This window comes from Arvicola amphibius, chromosome 4 (assembly GCF_903992535.2).
Source record: "Arvicola amphibius chromosome 4, mArvAmp1.2, whole genome shotgun sequence".
Taxonomy (NCBI): domain Eukaryota; kingdom Metazoa; phylum Chordata; class Mammalia; order Rodentia; family Cricetidae; genus Arvicola; species Arvicola amphibius.
Genome location: NC_052050.1, coordinates 123,227,643 through 123,242,843, shown reverse-complemented (window position 1 = coordinate 123,242,843; position 15,201 = coordinate 123,227,643).

Below are 15,201 nucleotides of genomic sequence, written 5' to 3'. Positions count from 1 at the left end.
ATATACTTATATAGTTAACATGAAAGAATGAAACAGACAATTGAAATATTTATACTCAAAACTTAGTTAACTTGGCATCTTGTTTGACATTAGATAAAATACTCCTAGATACATAATAGAAGGCATTCGGCTATTTTTCTAGAACAAAATTTTAATTTAATAAAAATGCCTGAAGTGCTTTAATATTTGTTGAATTAAAATAAAATTAATCTAATATGCTCATTCCATGGAAGAATTATCATTATAAATATTATTTTTTTTAAAAAAAATGCAGCAAAATTAACAACACCAATAATTTTTTTCAAAAATGAACACATGCAATGAACTGAATTTTAATTTTGAAAAGCAATTGTATTATATAAAACTAAACCCTTAAGATCTTTTTATGTAGATTACTTTATGTATAACTCAGAAATTATAAAATCAATATAGGTTTCAGATAAGATGATTCTGTTAATTATAAATGATAGATATTCAGATCAATTACTGGTAAAGAAATGTCAAATATCTTACAATTTAAGGAATTTTTTGAAGTAATTATTTTCTTTGTTTATGATAATTTAAAATTTATCAACTAAAGAGGAATGTTTTAGAAAATTAATTTTCAATGAAATTTGCTATGTTACGTTTATTTAGCTGTTTTTTTTGTCTACCACAAGTTAATAAACAGCACATCTGCTATCTAGATATCTTACTGATCTTGTGTAGAAATTGAAGTTGTTTTCACACATGAACAATAAAATATCACCTATCTCTAGTTAGTTAATTGAACTAGTTATTATTATTGAATATATGGAATGGATACTTTTTGCAGAAAAGAATTCACCAGTGAAGCGTATGTTAGGATTATCAGTAGGAAGCTATCCACTGGGGTGTTGTGAGAAGAATGTCATAAAACTTCTGTGTCTAGTTCCAGATGGAGAAACAGATATGTGTATAACACAAACAAAAATAACTGTACAATTCCAAGGCATCTCAGGGTCATAATCTACAAAGTCAAGGTTTGAAAAAAATCATGTTTTCCCAACCTAGAAAATCATATGTTTTTGTTTATTAGCCAATATTTTTTACTTCAAATTAGTTCTTAATTCAAATATTTGATGCTGTCACCTGGTCATATGTTTTTATATTTTTTATATTGTATGACTAAATTGCTAATAGATCAGAAAAAATGGCTATGATTGAATATTTCTTCTATTTTCCCTAAAAATTGAAATGATTAAATTAATTATTAAAATAGTTAGATTAATCTACTAAAATGTCTAAATAAAGTTTATTGTTAATTACATATGTATTTTTATATACATACACACACAACATTATGTCATACTGGTGTAGAGAAACACATATAAATAATTTAAAATAAAGTAAATTTCAAAATAAGGGATGAGTTTTCAAAAGATGAAAATGACCTTACATCTTAGAGAAATAATCAATAATTAGAAATATGTAAATTTCATGACAGCCTCAAAACATATGAAACAAAGGTGACACTACCACAGACAGACGGCAAGCCTACAATAACAGTTGGCTTCTTGGTACTCTAACTTCAGTGAATGATAGAGCAGTCATACACAGAACAAATAAAGGAAAAGGGAACTTAAACTACTGATGTGGGATGTTCTTACATAGATGTGTTGTTTGAGTTGTTTGATGAATAAAGCTGTTCTGGTCAATGTCTTAGCAGAGCAAAACCAGGCAAGAAATCCAAACAGAGATATAGAGAGAGTAGGTAGAATCAAGAAGAGATGCCATATAGCTGCTGATGGAAAAAAAAATGCCAGAACATGACTGGTAAGCCACAGCCTCGTGGCAACTCATAGAGTAATAGAAATGGGTTAATTTAAGATGTAAGAGCTAGCCAGAATTATGCCTTAGCCCATGGGCCAAACAGTATTGTGATTAATATAGTTTCTGTGTGAATATTTTGGTCTGGGCAGCCAGGAAATGAAAATGCAGTCTCTGTTAATAAATGGCACCCAAATGCTTGGCAAGAATTTCTACTTAAAGTCTGAGAAAACTTAAAAAAGAAAAGATTCTAGAGAGAGAGAACAGAATTAAGCATGGCTTTATGGTAGCAGCATTGTCTTGGGTGTGGTCTGTTTGCTAGAGGCAAGAAGATGTAAGACTCCTTTAACAGGGGCTTTTTGACTCAGCATTAATGGAAAAAAAATCCTTGCAGTCTTTTGAAGTCTTTGCTTAAATGGTGTTTATGAGCAGTTGGAAGTAGACTTCTTGGTGGTGATAAACATGGGTCTCACCAGTCCCTATGCCATGAAGCTAGACTCTCAGAAATTTAAGTAATTGGGCAGATCAAGCAGCCAAAGTTCCAGCTTTAATCCTAGCCATGCTCTTTAGCAAATTAAAGCCCCATGTGCTCAGAAAAAGATTGAGATATATAGTAGAGACAGATTCAGATGAAAATAAAACAAATAAAGAACAAAAAACCTACCTCTAAATGGTTTATATCCTGCATAAATATACACGTAGGCTTGGGAGTGAAAAGCAAAAGAATAGAGAAAGTCCTTTAAAAAAATAGAGTAGCCAGTCATGGTATAGATCTTTAAGCCTAGCATGAGGAGAGGCAGAGGCACACAGATCTCTCTAAGTCCAAGAACAGCCTAGTCTACAGAGTGAGACCCAGGATAGCCAAATATACACAGAAAAGCCCTGTCTCAAAGATAAAACCAATAATTAAAATATAAAAGTAAAAAATCATATAAAGATCCAAAATGCACAAAGAATCTGGATTATGCATATTATTATATTCTCTTCAATTTTTTCACTGTGAATGAGCTAACTACTGAAGGATATCTCATTGCATGGGCTGCTAAGCTGAACCAACATATATATTTTAAACATATCTTGACATCAAAATTTAAGTCTAAGGACATGTTACTTTGGAAAAGAATTTTTGCTTTTGTTTCCATAGAGGATAGAAAGCTGTGGTTTCCTTACTGGATAATATGCTTTGATTAAAAAGGATCCACAGAAATGATGGACCAGGAGGTCCAACATCCGTGAAAACTTCACAACTGCTGAATGAGAAGGACCAACCACCCAGTATACCCTATGAAATACCTGAATAACAGTACCCGTAATCAGCAGGAAGTAGTCTAGAATACTATGTCGAAATTCCCAAATATTGTTCATCAATGTTCATTACCATTTAAAGAGGGATAACTATAAATGGTTAATGGTCACAGTCAAAGTCTTTCTAAAGAAAAAAAAAAGGATACGATATAGAAAAGGATATTTTACATTTGTATGAACTTTGGTTTATTGATATAAATTTAAAGTTAATATTTTATATGTATATTTCTACTCTTTTATTATGTTTAGAGCTCATTTAAAAGTATAATGTATAATTAGGAAATACAGGTTAATAGTCATCTATAATAATCAAACTTTTAATATTGTTGGTTATGCTTTTTAGATATAGAAATTCATTTCATTTAGATTGATAACCTTCAAAGACTTAAAAGACTTAAATAATATGTCATTAAAAATATTTCAAACCTTAGACTTTTCTAGACAGTGAGATATTTCTGTTTCTAGAAGCACTCGTTACTTTAGAGAGGTTGATTGGTATTGAAGAAACTTGTTTTGGAATTTGCCTTCAATGTGACAAGGCTAGTCATTCGGACAATAAACTGCTCTTGCCTGGACTGTGTGATGGTATACTGTAGAAACTGGACATGCAGAACCCAAAGAGAAGTTACTGCTGAACTTTCCAAAAGATGGGATGATTCTTCAGGGTTCCTTCCTCACAGAAGAAATTTCCAGACATTCTGCAGGACTCAGAAGAAAGCAATTGCTAACATTTGCCAGTACAAGCCATAACAGTTCATCAGATTTCCTGCTTCACTAAAAAGTCTGCCAGATGTTATGAACTTGTAGGCTGAAGATGGATGCCACTATGTTACAAAAGAACTTAGGGTAACTGTCCAGGCAGCAAGATGTCTCTGTCATTTCTAGAACATTGGAAGTTGATTACAATGCACTTCCTGTTTACTTAGGTAATATTATATCCTTCTGGGGTCATTAATGGAGTTGGATACAAGATAGTTATAATTATAGTTTTCCATAGTTATGAAAAAGATAAATTAAATATAAAACTTTAGAATCACAAATATGGAACAAAAGTTAGAGTACTTTTGTTAATTTGCCAACTATTTTGTATATGTAATTTTACTATGTTAAAGATAAAATCATCCTTTTAATTAGATAGAAAAGGGGAGATAATGTGGGATATCTTTTTGTGTATTTTTTTTTTTTGGTTGATGAATAAAGCTATTTTATCCAATGGTTTGCTGAGTAAAGCCAGGCAAAAAATCCAAACAGAAATGTAAATAGAGAGAAGACCAAGTCAAGGAGAGATGCCATGTGATTGCTAAAGAAGAAAGATACCAGAACATTACCAGTAATCACAGCCTCATGAAGATACATAGATTAATAGAAATTGGTTAAATTGGATGTATTTAGGAATACGCTTGAGCCATTGGCCAAAAAATGTTGTAATTAGTATAGTTTCTGTGTGAATATTGGGTCTGGGAAGCTAGAAAATGAAAGCACAGCCTCTAATTATAAACTACACAATGAAATGACAAAGGCTAGAATAAATTCATACGTCCTATAAGAAAAATACAGACATTTTATAGATTCTCAGGTGATGATGAACATTTTTCGGGATAGAACATATCTTAAGTCACAATTTATTTTTTAAATAGATTTGCTTATTTATTATTTTATACATATAAATTCTATGTCTGAATGCATATATGTGTACTATGCTTATTTCTGGTGTTTATGGAAGCAAAATGAAGACAACTTATCACCTGGAACAGGAGTGGAAATTGGTTGTAAACTTTCGCAAGGCCTATGTGAAGAAATTCTAAGACCTTTGCAAGAGGTCCAAGCCTTCCTAACTTCTGAGCCAACTCTCCACCTGCCAAAAGTTCTTTAATACATTTCAACATAAAAAAATAAATATTATCTTTTCTTAATCTGGTGGTAGAAAAGCCAAAATCATTTACCAGGGTCAATTTTTGCAAGAAAGTGAGCCAAATTATGGAAAGTACTAATCATATTTTAAAACAAATATTCAATGTGAGAAAATCATGAGAAAACAATTTTAAAATTATATAAATCAATAAATTATAAAATAAAAATCTGTAAATACTGAGCTCTTCAATAAACAATGGTGAGAATTTACTGATAAATGTGTATAAAAAGGAAAGATTTGATATCAACAAATTAACTTTACAACAAAATAAATAAGCATTAACTATGACATTAACTATGAAAATAGCAGAATAGTTCAGAAGTCATCAGATGAAAGGAAATTATAAAGTTAAAATGGAGAAAGCAAAGCCTACTCATACCCTATCCAACTTCCTTGTCTTACTCAGGGCACTCATCCTCTGGCTAGGCATTCTGGTAAGTTCCCTAGAAGCCTGAAACCCCCTCAGTGCAAAGACCCATAACTGATCACATATCCATTGCCTTCAGTGAGTCCTGTTAGTCTTAACTTCATCCTTAATCCCCAGCCTCAAATGATGTTAACATCCTATGTACAGGCCCTATTTGATGTGCCCCGCTTCTGTTAACAATGATGCTTGTCTCTGGCTGCACATCATTTAAACTGTGCTAGACTCATTAGGGAACAAGACCCTGACTCCCATACAGTATACCCACACTATGAAGCACAACACAGGTAGTGAATCTTGGAGATATTATTCAAAAAGTTCTAGTCCTTTGTCCCATTGGGATCATTTCCATTCTTCCAATTTAGAATCAACATAAAGTATTTTATAGATTTCCCTATGAATTTCTTAAACCGAATCTAAAGTCAAACAACTTTGGGTAGCAACAGTATCAAACAAACAAATCTTGGCCTCAACAGAAACAACTTATAATCAGAAACACACACCGTAAAAAGTCCACATGTCCATATCTCTTCTCAAAAATACAAAAACAAAAAACAAAACCCAGAAAATGCCAAGAGAATATTGTTCTCCAAGAGAACTACATAGATATATTCCAGGACACAAATAAAAAAGAAAAATATAAAATTCATCAAAGATCTCAGGGAATTTAAGGAAAGCATGAAAACAAAACAACAACAGAAAAAAAAAACAGCTCAACAAGCTTAAAAAGAATAGAAAAAAACTATCCCTGTGATGCCCATAAAAAGAAAATACAGCTGAATAACATGACAAAGACAATACGTAATTTCAAAAGCTAATTCTATTAAGAGATGCAAATTTTGAAGTTATTTCAATCTGAAATGACAATAGAAATAAAAAAATCAGTAACCAAAGATGAAAATTCAGAGAAACATAGGCAAACATACAAAATAATAAGAAGATAGATGATAGATGACAGATAGATAGATAGATAGATAGATAGATAGATGATAGATAGATGATAGATAGATAGATAGATAGATAGATAGAAAGATAGATAGATGATAGATAGATAGATAGATAGATGATAGATAGATAGATAGATAGATAGATAGATAGATAGATAGATTATAGAAAGATAGATAGATGATAGACAGATAGATAGATAGATATACAGACAGACAGACAGACAGACAGACAGACAGACAGACAGATAGAAAGATAGATAGATAGATGATAGATAGATAGATAGATAGATAGATAGATAGATAGATAGATAGATAGATAGATATACAGACAGACAGACAGACAGACAGACAGACAGACAGACAGACAGACAGATAGATAGATAGAATCAGGAAAGGAACATGTAAGAAAACAGGGTACCATGAAAAGGCCTACTCTTTGATTGTAGAGAGAAAACATATAAGCTTTGATGACAGAAACAGAATACAACTAAGGAGACAAACAAAGAATACAACAAAGAAGAATAAATAGCAGTGGAATGGCAATAATCAATGCACTGCTAGGCACTATATTTAAATATGGGTGGCATCAACTTCACAATCAAAAGACACAAATTAGCTGAATGGATTGAAAAAAATAAATCCAACTTTCTGCTCTCTAGAAGAAGCACATCTTAGCTTTAAACACAGGCATCACTTGATAGTGACAGTAACAAAAGAATTCCAAGTATATGGCAACAAGAATCAGCCAGCTCTAAATACCTTAATAGCTAAGAAACTAGACATCAAATTCAGACATAGAAATACCAAATAATTTTTGAGTAATCACACAAAATTATGTATAAAAAGATTAAATAACACATTGCTGAAAGATAAATTAACCAAGGATAAATCAATGAAGAAATAAATCATTTCTGGAATAAATAAAAATTAAAATACAACACACAATACCTCCGGTACACATTAAAATGTAGTCCTGAGAAGAAAATTTATAGCTCTCAGCACCATCTATACAATTTTAGTAGGCAAAAATATTATTCTCTATGACTTTTCAAAATTCCTTAATATTGTTTACTGCTCTCCCACACTCTCAATATTATTCTCCCCTCCCACTATCCACACAAATCCACACCCAGTTCTTTTCTAATTTCCCCTTCATCACCATGATGATCTTCCTTTTTAGAGACTTACCCCTACTCAAAGAAAACTGCTTGCTTTCCAAACTTCCAACAACTCTCCAGATTCTATACTCACTTCGAAATGTTCAGGTATAACAAGAGAGAACATGTGGTATTTGTCTTTCTTGAACAAGATGTGGAAATGGATGGTGTGTTTATTCCTAAAGGGTCAGTAGTGATGATACCAACTTTTTCTCTTAATTGTGACCCACAGTACTGGCCAGAGCCTGAAGAATTCCACCCTGAAAGGTTCAGCAAGGAGAACAAGGGCAGCATTGATCCTTAGGTATACATGCCCTTTGGGAATGGACCCAGGAGCTGCATTGGTATGAGGTTTGCTCCCAAGTTTTTAATAGTCTAAATTGGAGGCCAATTAAACTTGTACTGTTTTCTCTAGCACCATGTGCTTTGGGCACGTATTCCTTACAAAGGTTATAAGTCAATTGAAGGCTTGCTATGGTCAAGGCACTCTTCAGAGCACCTAAAGTATTAGGTTTCTCAGCAACTGCTAAGTGCAAATATTGTAATACACCCATTTTAAAAGAGTAACTTAATCACAATTATATAGTAATTAAGAGAACTCATTGCCACTTCAGAACTCGGACTACAGGGTCTATCATAACGTCCACTGTTTTGAACTGTAACATCTTCCCCTCCAAAGATCAGAATCAGGGTTTGTGATTTGATTATTTTACAGTTCAGCAGGCATCGGGTACAGGATGAGAAGGAGTGTTTGTTTTCTATATAAAAAAGAACAGACAAACGGGATTGTATTCAGGCTGGAAGACATGAAGAGCTGAGTTAAGATATTGGCAGTTGAAATTGATAGAAATAAAAGAGAATGAGGAGACAGAAGATGAACAGGAGGAATGAGCTTCTAATTACTTCCCTTCTCTAACCAGTTGGAGAAAATCTTTTTGACTCTTCTAACGGATTCTAGTTTTTAGGCTGTGTATTTAAAGGAAATTTCTAGGTGCCCTAATTACACCAGTATAGCAGTTAAATATGACTGAAAGTAAGAACGGGGAATAAAAAAGGTATGTTATAAAGTGTGTTTCAATACATAAATGCTCAGTCTAAGCACATTTTGCTAGAAGACCTGTGATCTACGAGATTGATATGGGAATGGACTCTAAAGGATTAAAGTCATTTAAGAGAGCACGAAAAGTTCTGCCTGCCTCCTGTTTCTGGAGTAGTCTTCATGTGAGATTATGCAGCTTATAATATACAAAAACAAGGTAAGTTTCTTACCTCCTCTTACGGTCATGATTTTACGGCTAAGACTGCCAAGTCTTCCTAGAATCTTAGTTGAAAGCATAAGTTGATAGACTGTTGTTTTATGACATGGACCACATTTATTTGCTCTTCTGTACCTCAGTTTCCTTGCTTAAAAACTGAGCACGTTAATAATTTTAAGAACTAATTTAAATAATACAAATAGTCATTATCTAGAACCTAGCACTAATTATAACCTCTGATAAACACAAAGTTTTCCATGAACAACCAGCAATGTAATTTTAAGATACACAGGGCAACACCTTATAAAATATGTCATAGAATTATACTGAAAGCTAATATGAAAATAAAATAGGATAGCTTTAACACAAGAATGACTGTGTGAAACAGAGAGGCACCCTCAGAGGGGGAGAAATGACACAGTCACAAAGTAACATGTAGAAATAAACTTTACAAAAATAACCGAGAGTGAACAATTGACGGAGAACAACTTAGATTATTTTTTACAGTCAGGTATGTGGCAAACACTATTGAGTACTAATGAGGGTCCCATGAGACAAAAGCCTTCAGTGGTCTACGCACCGAATATAAGGGCACTTCTTTCAGTTCTACCATTATTAATATCATTCACACTAACAGGACTCTTTTCAGGTGTGAAGTGGTCTGAGAACACAATAGATCATCTGAAAATTCCCTACATATGAAGCTAAAGAAGAATTATTTTAAAACAACAAAAACAACAACAGCAAATAAACAAAACTAATTTTCCATCCAGGCACGGTGGTGCATGCTGCACATTTCAGCATTTGAGGAACAGAGGCAAAGAGGATCAAAACTTCAAAGTCAGTCTCAGCTGCAGCACAAGTTTGAGGCCAGCCTAGACTGCATGAGATCTTGTCTCAAAAAATATTAATGCTTCATCTTTCCTGTAGCTAAATATTTTGAAACTGTAATTTTCCATCATAAAAAATTGAAACCTATTTCTTGATATATCATTCCAATGGGAATTTCACACAAAAGTAATATTTTAGCAGCAGGCTGGAAGGAAGAGTCATTGCCCTGTCAAATACCAGTTACAAAATTAGACACAGCTTTAAAGTGAATAAATGAGGAATTAAAATGTTTTTGAAGCTGCTCATTTGTCTGAACTTTATTAAAATTTCCATGAAAGGGTAATGATATTGATCGATACATTGTCATATATACAGAATGAAAACAATATTAAGAGAAGAATGATAAATGATTTCATCCTAAAATTAAAATTACTGATGTCTAATGTTACCCAAATAGCACTTAGATGAATTAAGAATATGGTATACCTCTTTTTAGAGAATGATATTGACTTTAAAATAAATGGGAAGATAAATTGAGAAAATACATGGAAATAAAAACTATCAACATTGCTATGTAAAGGTCTGATTTCCAATAGTATATTTTGATACATACACTTTTTACTATGTCTGTAGTCAAAGCTCAGAGTTTCTATGCATCTACGTTGGTGTGTAATCTATGTTACAAGTCATGAATCACTGACTATATTGTTTCCTTTAAAAATTATCACTACAATTAATTTTGATTCCTAGGTGATACAATGCTAAGTTCTAAAGTCCTTTATACTTGGGGCTATAGAAAGGCAGGCAAAGTTGACAACCTTTATTTGCACATATCTCTAGATTGAAAATTTAGTGGATTTATATATACTTGTCATTTCTTTATAAAACCTATTTTCTAGGTGATAGTAGAGACTGCTTTGAAAATGTCAGTATATTCAAGATATCTAATTGGACAATGCATCACTGAACAGTATTTGAGAGTAATAGTTTTTCATTTTATTTTAATTCTCAAAGATTTATTGCAGGCTATAATCAAAACAGCATCCTTAAAGAAACATTAGCCCCTCCCCTAGTGAGAGCAGGAGGGACAATCACAATAAGATCCATCGGAATCTTGGTACTACTGCTGTTCAGCATATATGTGTTCTGTGGTAATCAGGGCCTGGTATTTGTGTCTTAATATTACATACTTATATAATACATCCTGTGTTGAATCATCACATGATTTTCTATCTCAACACTTCTCTTAATAAAAATAGCACTGGTTCTCTGATACAAGACTCTGTCTGTTGTTTAAAAATTATTAACCTTAACATTGATGCTCCTTCAGAGAGCCTTCCTAATGGAACATTTCCATTATGGGAGCCCAAATTTCCTGGATTTTTTTTTCATTTAAATACTGCCTGGCCCCTGGCCTGTTATCTGTAGCTTCTTATTGGTTGATTCTCATATCTTGCTTTAACCCATATTTAGTAATTTATATAGCACCACGAGGGGTGGCTTACCAGGAGAGGTCTTAACCTGCATCCATCTCAGAGAGGAGAAGCATGGCTACTGCATATGGTGACTGCCTGAAATGTCTCCCCGCTCTTGCTACCCAGCATTCTGTTCTGCCTACTCCACCTACCAAATTTACTGTTCTCTTAAAGGGCCAAGGCAGTTTTCTTTATTAATTAACCAATGAAAGTAACATAGACAGATAACTCTTCTCCATCATTTCCCCTTTTTCTGTTTAAACAAAAAGGAAAGGCTTCAACTTTAACATAGCAAAATTACATATAACAAAACAGTTATCAAGCAAGTATTACAGTTACAATATTTAGATCTATTTTATCTTTTATCATAACTAAGGAAAGCTATAACTATCTATTTATTCTTCAACTCCATCAAAGACTCCAGAAGGATATAATATTACCTAAGTAAACAAGTCATTTGCAACTTTCAAACTCTAGAAATGACAGAGACAACTCGCTGCCTGGACAGTCACCCAAAGTTCCTCTGTACGGAATTATTTTTTAAGTTTTATCTTTCGGTGATAAAAATTATTTCATTCAAAACTAAAAAGTAAACTTACTAATATATGCATACATATATGTATGTATAGATTAGTTCCATTATATATAAAATTGGAATTAAATTATAATTTAATATTCACAACTACAAAAATAACCCATAACTTAGCATTAATAAATATTTTCTATTACATGAAAAGTGTGAAATTCAGAAATTATTACACATATGATGGGAAGTCTACTATTATTCCAAAAATAAAAGTTTAGGAATATTGATTACCTTAATTCCAACAATTGAAAACTCTATACAGTATTTGTTTTACTAGAAAGAATATATTCATATGGTTAAAGAGAGTTATTGAATCTTATAAAAACAAACTATATCCAGGAGGTTAACTATATGTTTTTCTTTGGTTTCCCCTTCTTATATAGCTTCTCTAGGATTTTTTACGGATTATAGGCTCGATGTCCTTTATTTATGGCTAGAAACCAATTATGAGTGAGTATATCCTATGTTCATCTTTTTGGGCCTGGGTTACCTCACTAAGGATGGTGTTTTCTATTTCCATCCATTTGCATGCAAAATTCAAGATGTAAAGATCCAGGTAGTAACTGTATGGTTGTATACAAAACTTTTCGACCAAATTTTCTGATCTAATAATCAAAAATTATTTCAAAAGCCTTGTTAGTATGCTATGCAGAATTCTTCATCCTTACTTCCTTTTCTTTTTCTTTCCTCTATCTGTTACATTCATGTTCCTTGCCACATTTATAAAATTTTCTTCACTTTAAGGACAAAATGTCTTTTATTTCCAGAACTTTCTTGTGCCTCTATAGTAGCTCCCTATTACTTTCCCCCTCTTACAACACTGAGCTTTCTTTTCTTGTATGTCTAATGAGACAACCTCAAAATTTCAGTCAGACATCATCAAACTCAGGATTCCCTGAGTTATACTCCCTCTTCTTCAAGAAAAAGGTGGATTTTTCTCAAATTATTATGGTTTCTTAGTTAATATATTGGAGGAGGACTGAGAAACCAAGGACAACGGCAATGAACATGACCTCTACAGCATGGACGGGCTCACTGTGAGCCTTGTCAGTTTGGTTGCTCACCTTCCTGGACTTAGGGGGAGCTGGGAGGACCTTGGACTTAACATAGTGAAGGGAACCCTGATGGCTCTTTGTCTTGGAGAGGGGTGGAGTGGGGGTATGGGTGGAAGGGAGGGGAGGGGAGGGGGAGAAGGAGGGAAGGAGATGGAAATCTTTAATAAAAAAAATGAGGAAAAAATATATAAAAAATAAAAAATAAAAGAGATATTATACTAACAAAAAAACTATATAGCTTAAACAATTTTATTTCCATAATCTTCCAATAAAAGCTCCATCACCAAAATTGCTACAAAATATTGTTGTAGTTAATTTAATCATCACCACTCTAATTTTATAACTGCAATATTGCAAATTTAGACTGTGTATACTGCCTTTTTAATCTTAGATGAAGTAGCCCTAGAGATATATACTCTAGAGATAGACTGAACATTGAGGAAAATAGTCAAATGCCATATGTCTGCATTCTCTGGCTCTTTTCTTAAATAATCAAAATACATATTCTGATGTGGGAATACCTACTGTGTGCTGTGATTACCATTAATGAATAAAGAAACTGCCTTGGTCTGTATAGGACAGACCTAATGTAGGAGGGGAAAACTGGACTGAATTCTGGGAGAAGAAAGGCGGAGTGTAGATGGAGCGGCGGAGCTGCATCCCGCCACCTGGCTAGCTTTGCCCAAAATAATTACACGGAAACTGTATTCATTTAAATACTGCCTGGCCCCTGGCCCATTATCTGTAGCTTCTTATTGGTTGGTTCTCATATCTTGCTTTAACCCATATTTAATAATTTATATAGCACCACGAGATGGTCGCTTACCAGGAGATATCTTAACCTGCGTCCATCTCAGAGAGAAGAAGCATGGCGACTCACTATGGCGACTGCCTGAAGCGTCTCCCCCACTCTGCTTCCTTTCTCCCGCAATTCTGTTCTGTCTACTCTGCCTACCTAATTTTCTTTCTCTTAAAGGGCAAAGGCAGTTTCTTTATTAATGATGAAAGTAACACATAGACACTCCTCCATCAGGCAGAGAAAGAGATGCCATGGAGCCACCAGAGACAGAAGCTGGAAATTTTACCTGGTAAGCCACTCCTACATGGCAATACACAGACTAACGGAGATGGGTTAGATTAATATTTGTAATAGCCAAAACCTGGAAACAACCTAATTGCCCGTCAGTGGAAGAATGGATGAAGAAAGTGTGGAATATATACGTATTAGAGTACTACTCAGCGGTAAAAAATAATGACATCTTGAATTTTGCAAGCAAATGGATGGAAAAAGAAAACACCATCCTGAGTGAGGTAACCCAGGCCCAAAAAGATGAACATGGGATGTACTCACTCATAATTGGTTTCTAGACATAAATAAAGGACATTGAGCCTATAATTCGTGATCCTAGAGAAGCTAAATAAGAATGTGAATCCAAAGAAAAACATATAGTTATTTTTATACCTCCTGGATATTGGAAGTAGACAAGATTGCCAGGCAAAAAAATGGGAACTTGGGGGTGGGGTGCGATGGGGGGATGGGGGATGGGGAAAGAAAAGTGTGAAGTGGAGGATGGGGAGAGCTTGGGGGAAAAGGATGGTTGGGATATAGGAAGGGTGGATGTGGGAACAGGGAATTATATATCTTAATTAAGGGAGCCATTCTAGGGTTGGCAGAGACTTGACTCTAGAGGGGTTCCCAGGTGTCCAGGAAGATATCCCCAGCTAGTTGACAGCTGAGGAGAGGGATGCAGAAATGTCCAGATTCTATTGCCATCCTCATGAATATCTTGTATATCACCATAGAACCTTCACCTGGCAATGGATGGAGAAAATGACAGAGCCCCACATTGGAGCACCGGACTGAGCTCCCAAGGTCCTGATGAGGAGCAAAAGGATGGAGATCATGAGCAAGGAAGTCAGAACCATGAGGTATGTGTCCACCCATTGAGACAGTCAGACAGAACTGACGGGAGATCACCAAGTCCAGTTGGAATGGGACTGATGGAACAGGCGACCAAACCAGACTCTGAATGTGGCTGATGGTGGAGAAGGACTGAGAAACCAAGGACAACGGCGGTGGGCTTGGACTCTACAGCATGGACGGGCTCAATGTGAGCCTTGTCAGTTTGGATGCTCCAACTTCCTGGACTTAGGGGGAGTGGGGAGGACCTTGGATTTAACATAGTTAAGGGAACCCTAATGGTTCTTTGGCCTGGAGAGGGAGGGAGTGGGGGGTATGGCTGGAAGGGAGGGGAGGGAAGGGGGAGGAGGAGGGGAGGAGATGCAAATTTTCAATTAAAAAAAAAGAAAAAAAAGAGTTAGCCAATAAGAAACTAGAGCTTAAGGGCCAAGCAATGATTTAATTGATATAGTTTCTGTGTAATTACTTTGGGTCTAAGCTAGCTGGGCAGCCAGGATTTACAAGCAGGACCTCCTTCTGAGTTTGGTGCCCATGTAGCCAGCTA